Here is a 13,854-nt window from a genome sequence, read left to right as displayed (position 1 = left end):
GATACCATATACATGGAAACAAAGTGTCTCTGGGGCTGAGAAGTTTGCCAACATTTCAAAAAAATCTGTCCACAACAGTCAACCTTTAAAGGATAAATGAGTGTGGTTTTGGATTTAGAGACCTTGAGACACCTCTGGAAGAAAATATAAAGTAATACCATTGTGGGTTGTCTTTTTTTTTTTTTTTATATGTGCCTATCTAGATTTATAAAGCTTCAGTAAGGAAGGAGCTATATTTTAGTATATAAAACTGTAAACTTGGATTTGGGGATGCTTCTAGTTGTGGATTCAACCACCACTTTTGAAATTTGTACCTGTTGGCAGATATAATCCAACACAGTCTCCATTAATTAAAATAAAATAAAACCCTCACAAAAGCCAACTTGTGTAGTCTATGTAGCAATGATAGTTTTTGTCCTGCATCTTTAAATGTAAGAAGTCTGCCAGCTGGGAGGCAGGCCTGCAAGTGGATTCAGAACAGAATATTCTGCAGAGTGAGTATCTTGCTTCCTTTCCAGTGGTACTTTTTTTTCTTTGTTTCCTTTTAAAGTACCCATCTAAATTGACAGTTTATGGCTTTGCAGTTCGTGCATTGAGAAAAATGACAATTAAAAATGGGGACTGGAGATCTGACTAAAGTGGAGCATGGAAGATGCTTGCAATCTGATTTAAGTACTAACAACGAGGAGGCCTTGTGGTATCTTAGACTAACAAATTTATTTGGGCATAAGCCTTTGTGGACTAGAACCCGCTTCATCAGATGCATGGAGTGGAAAATACAGTATCAGGTGTGTATATATACACAGTACATGAAAAGATGGGAGTTGGCTTACCAAGTGGGGAGGGGGTCAGTGCGAACGAGAAAATTCAATTAACAGTAGAATACCAAGGGAGGAAAAATCACACTTGTAGTGGTAATGAGGGTGGCCCATTTCAAACAGTTGATAAGAAGGTGTGAATAACAGTAGGTGAAAATTTAGTTTTTGTAATGACCCATCCATTCCCAGTCTTTATTCAGGCCTAATTTGATGGTGTCCAGTTTGCAAATTAATTCCAGTTCTGCAGTTTCTCGTTGGAGTATGGTTTTTGAAGTTTGTTGTTGTTGAAGAATTGCCACTTTTAAGTCTGTTGTTGAGTGACCTGCTGCTCTTAACAGGAAAGACATGGAGTGAGAAAGTTACTGTAATTTTAAACTACAGGGTGAGTAATAGCTGTGGCTTGCAAAACATTTTGTAGTTACAATCTATAAAATTTGATTTGGATACAGAACATTGCATACAAAATCTATGTTGAATGAATGGTAATCTTGCAAAGTCAATGATTCAAAAGTAAGGTTGCCAGTGCTACCTTAATTCAGACCCTTTATGTGTACCGTCATAAATATACAGCTAAGGGTAGCATAAAATCCCTCCTTACCTGTAAAGGGTTAAGAAGCTCAGATAAGCTGGTTGGCACCTGACCAGAAGGACCAATGGGGAAAGAAGATACTTTCAAATCTGGGGAGGGGGAGATGGGTTGTTTGGGTTTTTTTGTTGGTGGCGTGTGTGTGTGTGTGTGTGTGTGTGTGTTCTACCCGGAGACAAAGGGAGAGACCAAACAAGTAATCCAGCTCCCACTGAAATGATACATATAATATTACAGAAATAGTAAGTAATAGCAAAGAAATGTGTTAGAGTATCTTTTGTTTTAACTTGTGAATTGTCCCTGTGCTAAGAGGGAGGTTTATCCCTGTTTTTGTAACTTTAAAGTTTTGCCTGGAGGGGAAATCCTCTGTGTTTTGAATCTTTTTTGTTACCCTGTAAAGTTACCTTCCATCCTGATTTTACAGAGGTGATTCTTTTATCTTTTTTTAAATAAATTCTTCTTTTAAGAACCTGATTGATTTTTTCATTGTTCTTAAGATCCAAGGGTGGGTCTGTGTTCACCTGTACCAATTGGTGAGGATATTATTCTCAAGCCTTCCCCAAGAAAGGAAGTGTAGGGTTTGGGGGAATATTTTGGGGGAATAGGACTCCAAGTGGTCCTTTCCCTGATTCTTTGTCTAAATCACTTGGTAGTGGCAGTGTACTGTTCAGGGACAAAGTGGAATTTGTGCCTTGGGAAAGTTTTTAACCTAAGATGGTAAAAATAAGCCTAGGGGATCTTGCATGCGGGTCCCCACATCTGTACCCCAGAGTTCAGAGTGGGGAAGGAACCCTGACAATTACAATAATCTTTAATGACATCACATATACAAAACATGAACCTCATCCAGTGCACAGACAGGATTCATTATCTGGGGATGAACAATTAGTGAACAATTAATGCTTAGTGAACAATTTTAAAGCATATTAAATTGCTACTGCTTGTATTAAGAGAAAGTTAGGATCACCCAGATGTGAGCAGGTCTTGCCTGAATTTGCAGATATGCTGTTAATGAGGACCTAAAACTTTGGCATAATAGACAGTACTTGACAGAATACATTCTAATACCTGAAAAATGTCTGCACTAGAAGAGAGGATTATAAAATATGTACTTTAGGAGACAGCTAAGTACAGTAGGAAACTGGTGAGTCATGCGGACTGTTTAAAAAAAAAAATCCCCAGAAGATACAGTTAAGACAGACTTGCTCTGTGTGGGTAGGAATAAAGACAGGCTAAATTATAAAAGGTAGTGACTGGAATTAAATATCAGTGGCAAGGGGATAATTCAGCAAGATGAATGACAGGAGAAAAAAATCACCATCTTAGCTAATAGGTGTTTTGATTAAAAAAAACAATTGCTCTACCTGATATGATCTCATTAAAGCCCTGTGTGTGTAAATTACACATTTATCACTTAAGAATATTTGAATGTTTTTGGCATTCTTTTGCAGTGGCATATGGGATGATAAATATGCCACATACTCTGAATTCTGCCCTTTGTATTCCAATTAAAGGAATAACTACCCCCTTCAGATGACTGTTTCCACAGGGAAAATCTAATAGATGTGAATTGAAAAAAAAACCCCAAAGAAATGCAAACTTGGTGCTAGTCTCACAGTAGTTGCTGGAGGAGAAAATCTTTTAGTATGAGGAGCTTCACAGTGCACAATTTACTTCTCATTCTATGGCAGGATGAATTCTAAGAGATTCATTCTAATTCCTAGTAATGGATGTATTTAGAGCTAAGCAAAATTGAAATTTGTCCCTTGGGAAATTCTAACATTTTATTTCATGCCAAACTGAAATGAAGTTTAAATTTTGAAAAAGTTCACAGAATGGAAAATAAAAAAAATTGGAAATATTAAAATTAAATGTTTCAACACTTTTGATCAAAACAAAACATTTTGAATTGACAATGTCACAATGTTAAGTTTCGGTTTGTTGAAATGACCTGAAATACTATGTTTAGAGTCAGTTCAACATTATATTGCATTTTCCTATTGTGACAGTCATGGGAATTGTAGTTCAGGAGCTAGTTGACCTCATTTTCCACGATGGCCATGCTCCCTAGCCAGACTAAAGCACCCCGTTATGAGAGTCCCAAGATGAAATACGCAGCTTGGTTAAAGCAGTTCCTGCATTATGGCAGATGTCGCCCTTCAAAGAGCCCAACCCATAGGAGACAACAATGGGGCCTCAAATTACATCTTCCATGAGGCGATGCATTGATAGAGAAGTGCAGTTTAATATTTTGTTGAATTTATTAGAAACCAAACATTCTGATTCAGTTCAACAAAACAAAACATTTCATTTTTGATTTTTTCCCAATGGAAGATAAAACATTTTCAGCAAAATCAAAATTTTCCCTGGAGAAAATTTTGATTTTGCAGAAATTTCATTTTCTGTCAGAAAAACTTTTCAGATGAAAAAATTCCCAACCAGTTCTAGATGTATTTACTCAGATAAGAATGGCCATACTGGGTCAGACCAAAGGTCCATCCAGCCCAGTATCCTGTCTTCCAACAGTGGCCAATGCCAGGTACCCCAGAGGGAATGAACAGGTAATGAAGTGATCCATTCCTTATCGCTCTTTCCCAGCTTCTGTCAAAAAGGAGTCCAAATAAAACCCTATTTGCTCTCTATAGGTGGAAATTTCATATCTAAATGAGGTGCATTCCCTTTCTTTGTTAATGTATGATTTTAAAAATCTCCTCTACTTGACTATTACTTCTGTTCTTACTCATTTTACTTTCTATTTAAGAGTCTTGCTTTCAACTTTCAGTTTCCACATGGACTTGTTAGGTTGACCACCAAAAATACTTGTCCAAGACTCCAGGGAGACTGAAGTTTTGGACAGAAAGGGTGGTAAATTTTGAAGATGTTGCCTCGAAATGCCTTCAGATGTAGGGGAAGTTGTTAACTCCCATCTGTTAAATCTTTATTTTTGTATTAATTCTCTTATGTGGAGAGAGTGGTTATTTGGTGAATTAATGTTGACAATAATAGAAATGAGGAGAAAAATGAACCATTTTCAGTCTCAGATCTTTCTGAATTCTTGTCTCTTGCTATTTGCTATTCCTTATTTGTTATATGTAATTGAGTCAGTTTTCCTGATGGCATAGCAGACATTTGAAAAAACAAAACAAACATTTAAAAATTTTTTAGTTGCATCAATGCAAAAACCATTATTGATTAAATGATAGGCTTTTGAAAAAGCAAACCATTTATTGAGCTAAATGCTCAAAATAGGCATCCCAGATAAGTGAAGAGACATTTCATTAAGTAGCTAGAGATAAGATAGCTGTAAAAGTTTGAAATCTCTTATGTTAGCATAGAGTGTCTTCTCTTGATGTTGCTTAATAGAAGCGAAGGTTAGAAATATATTCACGCACTGGAACTGAATTAATTCAGTTTTTCAATTCAGTTATTCAATAATTAGTTCAGAGCCATTCAAATGATTTGTAAAGTCCTCCATGTCTTTGTGTGAAAGCAACATTTTTGACAAAATGTTTAGGAAAAATATTAATTTCTACATCACAAGAAACTCTACCTTTACATTACTCTTTCTAAATGCACGACTGTTGTTGAGCGATGCTGGAATACAAGTATTACCTCTCCCCACCCTGTCCCCCTGGTAGATCAACATATACTTACACTTCCAAATTGCCTGAATAACTTTTTGTCTAAAATGAATTAAAAGTAATAAAGTTGTACAACTTAACTTGACTTGCCTGTCTCTTCATTAAGTAGTAGGTATAAAGAATTTGAGAAAGAGTGGAAGTTTGAACTTTGCTTGTAGCGTACGTGTCTACAAGGAAGAAATTCAGTCACAAAAATCAGTTTCAGAATTTTCAAGCAACCCTAGAACATGAGCAAGTCTTAAAATTGCTCTCCACAAAGCTTGTTTTGTTCCATCAGAAAAATGTCTCTTATAATGACTCCAGTAAGTGATTAATTGCTTGGGGCTAAATTCTTGGGCATCTGCTAAAGTCCCTTTGAGCTGCTGGAGTGTGGGGTCATCTAGTCCAGTCCCCAGGATTGAGTATTATCTCTAGATCATTCCTGACAGGTGATTTCTAACCTGTTCTTAAAAACCTCCAGTTACAGAGATTCCACAGTAATTTGTTCCAGTGCTTAACTGTAAGTGTAGTTAAGAAGTTTGTCCTAATGTCCAACCTAAATCTCCCTTGCCGCAATTTAAGCAACATGATGTCACCACCCTTTTCTTACTGCCCAGGTGTAATGGTTTAGAAAAGCACGTGTCAGGAGCAAGTGGGGTGAGGCTGTAGTCTACATGCTCAGCCTGGTCATTGGCAAGTTTGATGTGACACCTGGAGCCATTGTGGCCTGTGCAGGCCCCAGGAACACCAGTGCCAAAAAGTGGCTCAAAGCCATCTCCTTCCACCTTCTCAGCACAGCAACTTGAAGCATAGATACTTTGTCCTAGATTATGGTGGGGGTATTCATTGGCAAAATATTCCTAGTTTCCAAATAATGGTTTGAATTGGATAAATCCTAACTTTGCTTCTATAACCTCAAGCAGATTCAAGGCCTTGTATATCTAACATTATATAATACTGTTTTAGAAGTTGTTTTGATAGAGATCTGATTTCCTGGATGATCATTTTTAGCAACTTGTTATAGCATCCAAAGCTGCTGCTACTGAGGGTGACAATGAACATTTATCTGAACAGCCATTCCCTAAACATTCATGTGTATAAAATCCCATTCACACAAAAGCTCACAAATGGAGGAGATCCAGCCCTGACTCCACAGATACGATTTGGGCAGAAGGATTCATACCCCCACATGATGGACCAAGGCAGCAACTCAGGCTCAAAGCTAGGTAATAGGTTTGCCTCCATTAACAGAAAGGCATGTGGCCAGGCTGAAAGTGAACAGCTGTTTGAACACTACAGAAAGGGTCACGCATATTCCTTTGAATTCCAAACAGATCTACTACTTAGGAAATCTGCAATTAAACTTATTCATGAGTTCCATAGTTCTTGGACGCTAACTATTTTATGCACTCTGTCAGGTATCTACATCTGTTCTTCACTTGCTTTGGGTCTCACATTGTGTGACAATGTGACAGACATACATATGTGAAGAAAATATGGAAGGCATGAAGTGAATAATAATTTTCAAGCAGAAGGACTGTAATAAGAGAATTTTTGAAGAGAAGCCAAATAATGGATTAGCTCCCTAATCAGGATCTTAAAATATTACATAAACCAGCCAGAACACTGCATAAAGGAACAAAATGCCTATTTCAGATATGACTGAATGGGTAGACAGGAGCCAGTTGTCTTGGATGTATCTGTGGATTTTAAATACATAATCTTAGTTTTAGATGAGCTGTCCACATTTTTTTTTGTACTGCAGCACTAAAAGTCAAATTTAGATAACAAATGACTGAGCCATAAAAGCAGGACAGAATAGATGCACCCATGAAAATAATTGGCACTATAATGTCACTGAGCTAAGGGGTGGGGTTTCAGCACCAGAGTAATGAAAGGGCCAGTAGCTCCAGAGACAATGTTTTCTGGTCCTACTATGAGACTAGGAATAATTAAATCACATCTCTTCTCCCCCAGAAGTGGTGATACAGAGTTTGGGAGGGACATTGAGCATGCAGCTTGGCTAGCCACTGAAAACGGAAATATCTTTTATGGGAGAGTAGGGCAAAAGAGAGTTCCAGGGACAAGTGGTGGCACACATCTTCCCAGGCTGGCACGAGTTTTCACCTTGACCTTCATCAAGGTAGATGGGAGGTATATACATGAATCTATTGCCTCTTTCAGAGAGGAATGGCCAGGCCAGGGGGCAGAATTCCAAGTTACTCTCCAGACACCCTTCTTTCAGAAAGTTTGGAGTTGAGAAGGGATCAGGTTTGCCAAGGGAAGCCCAATGCTGGCCTGATCACTACTTGCCACTTCAGAATCAAAAAGCTGGAGGCACAGTAAAGCCTACAGTGCATCAGTTTAAACACATTTAAGTCTCTTTACCTCTTTCAAAATATGAAAGACTCTGCACCAGGAGTACTGATAAAACAAGGAGGTTGTGTTTGAGGGTTCAAGATTCTCCTAGAAGGTAACAAATTACATAGAGGAAAGAACAGGGGCTTTTTACAGAGAAGGGACTCAAAGCCGTGTCTGAGAATTGGATCTATAAGTACAATGTAATACGGAAAGGTGGAGAGAGTAGGGAAACCTTGTGCTGAAAGAGATGGGCAGACTTGCTGGCAATGCAGTCTTAATGGTGATTTAAAGGGAGATTTTTTGAGTTTTCTGAATAGAAGATGAATGCTGGTCCATAAATGTGAATGGCAAAAAGGAATTCGTAGAGTGATGCACCATAAAACATGCAGAGGGAGACTGTTATTCTATGTAATAGATGGTACCCGCCAATAACCATTGAACCAAAAGCTGCATCTTTAAGTGAATGTTTCAATTGAGCTAATGGAATTTAAGTTTTTAAAAAACATAGCACATGTCCCAACCAAAAATAAAACCAAATCAGGTTTCAAAGTATTTATTGCAACAGCAATACTTGTGGCAACAGTGCTTTTTTCACATGGTGCTAATCTCTCGGAATATACCAGACCTTTAAATTAGCTAGTTTCTGTATCTTTTTAGAGAAGGGATGATACAAAAGTTGAGTAAACTAGTTTACAAAATACCTCTTTAAAAATAATTTTATAGGAATATTTACAAGTTTATAAGTGACCCTGTATAATACATAGGCAAGATCATCACAGGCATACAGGAAGCTGGTGCAGTGTTTGCTACATATAAATAAAAATATTGCTTGTTTTGGGGGCAGGATTGGAGGTAATAGATGATAGTTATACTTTTGTCATGGACAGATTATTCTCTCTTCCACTTTGAGATTCAGTAGCATGTTTCCTGTCAGGATAAAACACATTTTTGGATCATCTGCCCTTAAAAGTTAGACTGCCACTGGATTTCCTGGGCTTCCGATGAAGAAAATGGCTTGCCAGTAGGTCACTCTGTTGATGGCCTCGTCCTCAGCCAAAGATATAATGGGTACTAAAAATGCTTTTCCCAGGCTTTGTCCTTACCAGCCACCACACTGTCAGATGACGTGTGACTGATGTGGGAGGGAAGTCAGATGAAGCAGTGTGGTTTAGAATCTGACTGATTGATTGCAGCAGTTTTGAAAGCATATGCTATCAACATGTCCCCATGTATTCTAGTATTTCACTGTGGGATCTGTCATGGAATCCACCAATTGCTGCAGAACTCTGCTCTAACCTCTAAGCTTTTGTTTGTTTCTAGTGCTCATGGCTGTGAAGAAGAGTTTAAAAACGTGAACAGTGTTAGAGACAGTGCTGTCTTCTTGAATATGCCACTACCCTGAAAAATAACCAAGAGGTATGAAGTGTCCTGTTCATCTCATTGGATTACATTTGAAAACAAAGATTAAATATTAATGTTAACATTTAAAGTTGTAAAGATCTGCAAAATAGTTAACACAGACCTCTTAGCTAATTTGGTTTTTCCACAATTTCAAAATATTGCTCACCTTCCCCCATGCCAAAAGCCCCATCTATTTCCTAGCCAGCTTCCCAAGGTTGCTTCTATGAAGCCACTATATATAACTTTATATTAAATTAATTAAAATAAAATACTCTAAATTTTGCAGAAGTTTCTCCTGTTTGAGCACCAGCAATTTTGTTGTAGACTTCAGGTCTAGCCTGCTGTAAAATATACAGCACTTGCCATTGTCTGGAGCTGGAGCGACAACTTTGCTTCCCTCATTGTATCTGCAAAGTCCCAACAAGAGGAACCATTTTCGGTGAACAGTGTTAATATGTCCAGTCTGCCTGCTTCTCATAGTGATCAAGTGTTTCTCACTTTGATAATTTTATTCAAAATAATTCTGAGATAAAATCACCTCAATTTGGACCAAACTCTGTTTCCATAAATCACATCTTTGCAAATGCAGAGTCCTTTTTGAGCTGGTTGCTTACGGAAGTTCTAGGGGTGCTGGGTAGGCTGCAGTCTGTGAAGTAGCTCTAGGCCAACATCCCTTTTATCTGATAAAGGCTAGCTACAAGATACTGGGCCATTATTGGAGGGGATTATTCTGCTGGAGGAAAAGATAAGAGTTTCTCTAAAGAAAAGCGTGCTGTACTCATTCCTGTTAAACCATCTCTTGATGCCATCACACTTTTGGTGTTTCTCTGTCTCTCATATCTTTCTTTTATGGGAGATTGTTGGAATTGCCTTGCTATCATCATCTCCAGAGCCCTTCAGTCTTACCTTTGCTGAAACTCTCTGGGTTAAACTCTGGGTTAAACTCAAATGAGTGTCTGGAAGAATTAATATAATGAAGGCCTAAGACAAGTGAAATTGCCAATTGAACAAAAAGAAAGATCCCTGCAAATGACATACTTGCATGAATTGAGCACTGATATTACAACAACTAAGTATGCCAGTAAGTATGCTTCTCAACTCCAACAATCCAACATAACCACTGACATTTAAAACTAGAAAGGTGGTAAAAGATTAGGCTTTATTTACAGAGACTTAAATCCTCCCCATAGCTTGAAGCTCAGTGTGCACTCCCATATACAAGCTTCTGGTAATATTTGCAAATGAATCATTAGATTTGCTCCATTCATAACTATATCTATTTGACAGTGTGTCAAATTTATGCTATGCTCACCACACCAAATTTCTCAGATGTGGTATTAAATGAAGAATGACTTATCTTCCAAAAGGATATGTGGGAAGCATGTTAAGGAAGAATGGGAGACTACTTGTGTACTAATATACAAAATGTAACCAGCATGAATGCAGTACTTTGTATTTAGCATTAATCTGTTAAATGATCTAGGCTAAATTCCAAATATTCAGGGATGTTATAAATATTCACTTAAGTGTATCATTTAAATATAGAAAATTATATCTAAAAGACCCTTTAACTTGCTCTTCTAGCAATACCCTTGAAAGAAATGGCATTTGCCTCCCAAATGAGCAAGCTTCCTCTCTTCTGTGCCAAAACTTTAAATAATTAAAAAATGGAAACTGCTTGGAATATCAGCAATGCAAGAATAGGTAGATGAAGTATTATGGTGCAAAACAAAAATGCAGCATGCAGAGAGAGGCTTAAGTATTTTACATTTTGAAATCAAAAAGAGCTCCTGATGTTGAAAAGCTTAATTAATGAAATGAGGTATGCTGTCATTTTCTGTCTTTGTGCAGAATCTATTTAGTTCTGATAGAATCTTTTTTTTTTTCCTTTCAGAATCAATACTTCCACCTTCTGTTCATAGAGGCTGTGGCTAAGGACTCTTGTACAAATTTACAGTAATAAACCAATCTGTGGTAGGGTCAAAATTTCAAATAGTGATACATGTTTAAAAGCTATGAAATACCACGTTCTTTTCACTTGCCATAGTCTTCCTCACACACAGCTCCTATTGAAAGTCAGTGGCAGTTGCAGTATGAATGTGGCCTGTAACATTTTTGTTACTGTTGGCATTAAATCTTTCTCACATGATGCTTAACATCAGAAGAAAATATTGCAAACACTTGTTATTTTCTTTGTAACAAGTAAAATTCAATTATTGTACGGCAGAAACCTTGAAAAGCCTAAAATAATGGAGATCATTTTAAGAAATAGTGAAGAGAAATGTACCTGCCTCTGACTAGCTATTGTCCTCTGCAAGCATGTTCTTTAATACAGGCATGGTGTGACGCATACAGCAATAGATTATATTTTGCAGAGCAAGTTGAAGACTACAATGCAGGCACTTGCATATCACAGGATATAGCCACCCTAAAATAAAGAGAGCAGATTTGTGTGGTAAAAACATATTTGTTAATGATGCATCTCTTTTGTGTTTTTCATGACTAAAGCTGCTTGTCTCCTAAGATCAGACACACATCTAACGGGAAGGGTGTTGTAACATTTGGAAGAAGTACACAGTGTACTGAAAAAAAACATAAGCAATGGCTTATCTGATCTTTCTCTAAACCTTGCCAGGTCTTTTGTACAGACAAAAGAACACCGAAGTGAGATGGCCAGTATAAATAGAGCCATTGCTGCTTTTGGTCATACCCTGGTTCACTAAAATCCATTTTACAGTTCTTAGTGCATGCTCCCATTTTTGATCCAGTGGGACTCAAAAGAAAATAAAGGGAGTTTTAAAGACTCCCTTTATCACATTTAGTTCATGTATGACTTCCACTTTTAGTGATATTCCAAGAGCAGAATTGATGCTTCTAGCACAGCCATTCAAAAATTTCCACCGTACAGTGTATCTGTCTTTCTAGTGGGAGACAGTATCTTAAATGGGAACGGAGAGACAAGATAGGTGAGAATATATTTTTTTTTATTGGACCAATTTCTGTTAGGGAGGGAGATAGCTTTTGAGTCACCCAGGTCCAACGGATGATATTACCTCACTCACCTTCTCTCTCTAATATCCTGGAATCGATACAGCTACAACTACACTGCATACGTTAAACGGAACGAACAGTTTCATCCCTTTGCAATGGCACTACAGGGACCACATAGTATAAGACTCTGAGACTAGCCAAGAATCACATGCCAGAGGTTCTGGACAAGCAATTCTGGGGGCCATGGGGACATACAGTCTGGTCTTTTTTACACTCTTTTTTTAGTGGAAAATATGATGCACTTCATTCCTGAAGGGTAGGAGGATGTAGGAGACACATGAGAGGTATAGAAACAGTTGCTTCTCAAGTCTTACATTCCTGGCTTAATTGCTAAACTAATAGAGGGAACTAATGACATTTAGAAATGGAACAAAAATTAGGTTTAAGGAAAATTGGCAACAATTTATAGACAAAGAAATCTCTCTGCAGCTGTGGCCTCACATGTGGCAAAGGACAACTATCTTCTGTGGGACAATAAGCAAGCCAGTACAAAAATTATTCAGAATGACTCCAAGTGACTTCTAAGCATGGTTGCTATGCTGTTAGGCATCTCAGTTAAAGCAGAGCTATCCTGTATAAATGTGCAACTGATTATCTCTCTCTTAGTCTCCTGTCTCTACGATTATACTGGAAAAAGGAAGAAACTCCAGGTGCTATTGCTCAGTTAAGAGGAGTATGGGGCACCTTGATGGTAAAGTTAACATCCAAGGCCTGGGAATAAGTCAGTTCTGTATAGTTTAGTTCTCAGAATATGGGGGCGGGGGGCGGGGAACCTACAAAGATTGCTAAAAATCCAGACATTTATAAAATAAAGCTTTTTTTGGCCTAGTTACCTGAATGATGTAGTTCTTCCCTGGTCAACTAAATACTTTCTTCCTCAGACTACTTGTTTTTCTAGTTTCACCTAATATGCTCACTTGTAGACTTATTTTTCCACTGCCTTAAAAGGATGTATGTATCTTGTGTTTCCAGAACGGTGTTATACATTTTTGCAAATTGTTTTATTTTTTTAAATAAAAGCTTTTATGGGAATTTGCCTGAATATCTGATTGACGCATATGACTATGGATATGAAACTAAGCCAAACCTGAAAGCCAATCGTGGGAGTAGAATACATTCATTCTAAAATGCAGCTTATCTCCTTTTTGAATGCTAAAATATTACCATGCAGTTTTTATGGTAAAAAAATCTGTCAGCAGAGCCTATGAGCAAGCAGCAATGTGAAATCTAGAATCATTACTACTTACTGTATGGTAACAGTCTTAGGGTCCCTCCCTCTCCATGTGTGGCAATTACTATTTTTTTTCCAAGATGCTTGTGGAGATATAATGTCTTCAGTTGTCTTTTATGGTAGTTCTTTTGCAGCAAATGTCTCTCTCTCAACCTGGAATATACCAATTCTTTTGTCTTTAGCTAGCTAAATGAAGACAAGAAAAGTCATTTGAATGCACTGGCTAGTCAAAATGCCCTACCCCCGACTCTTCTGACTAGACATTTGCTCACTCTGCCCCATGTTTTTGGAGACACTATGTTCTTTGAGATGGCAGCATTTTATAACCCCATGTCCTTTGTATTTCAGCTGACCTTGCTTCAGCCCACTATATGGTTCATTACTCCAATCCACATAACATCACAGACATGCTCTGCTATGGACGACAAGATTTGGTTTTACTGCCAAGTATATGGAAGTTTATTCCTGTATTGATAAATTTTAATCATTTAGTATCAGGGCCTCCTATATAACACCTTAGTCAATTTGTTTTATTCCTAATGGTGCTCATGTTCATTTCTTTGTATATTAAGTGAATTGAAAATATTGCTTGTTGAAAACCAAAAACTACAACAAAGGGGGAGGGAGGTTCATTTGAAAAAAAAAAAATTGAAATTGACCGAAAAATCTTTTATTTTCGTCCAAAGACTAACTTTCTACCAGTTCTAACATCTACCCAATACTTCCAGTAACTCGAAATACATTGCTACCTTTAAACAGAATAGTATAATCACACGAAAATATAAT

The 13,854-nt window shown here is 37.5% G+C and overlaps 1 long non-coding RNA gene across 1 annotated transcript; it reads right to left on the bottom strand.

Annotated features, from left to right (window-relative positions):
• Positions 1–7,924: 7,924 nt before the first annotated feature.
• Positions 7,925–13,854, bottom strand: LOC122466579. Its single transcript, XR_006292209.1, has 3 exons — positions 13,085–13,854; positions 11,074–11,214; positions 7,925–8,783 (listed from the first exon to the last, which is right to left on the bottom strand). It is a non-coding gene; the product is annotated as an uncharacterized LOC122466579 (long non-coding RNA).

This window comes from Chelonia mydas, chromosome 7, assembly GCF_015237465.2.
Source record: "Chelonia mydas isolate rCheMyd1 chromosome 7, rCheMyd1.pri.v2, whole genome shotgun sequence".
Classification (NCBI taxonomy): domain Eukaryota; kingdom Metazoa; phylum Chordata; order Testudines; family Cheloniidae; genus Chelonia; species Chelonia mydas.
The sequence above is the reverse complement of the archived record's forward strand: the minus strand, read 5'-3'. Positions and strand labels throughout refer to the sequence as shown.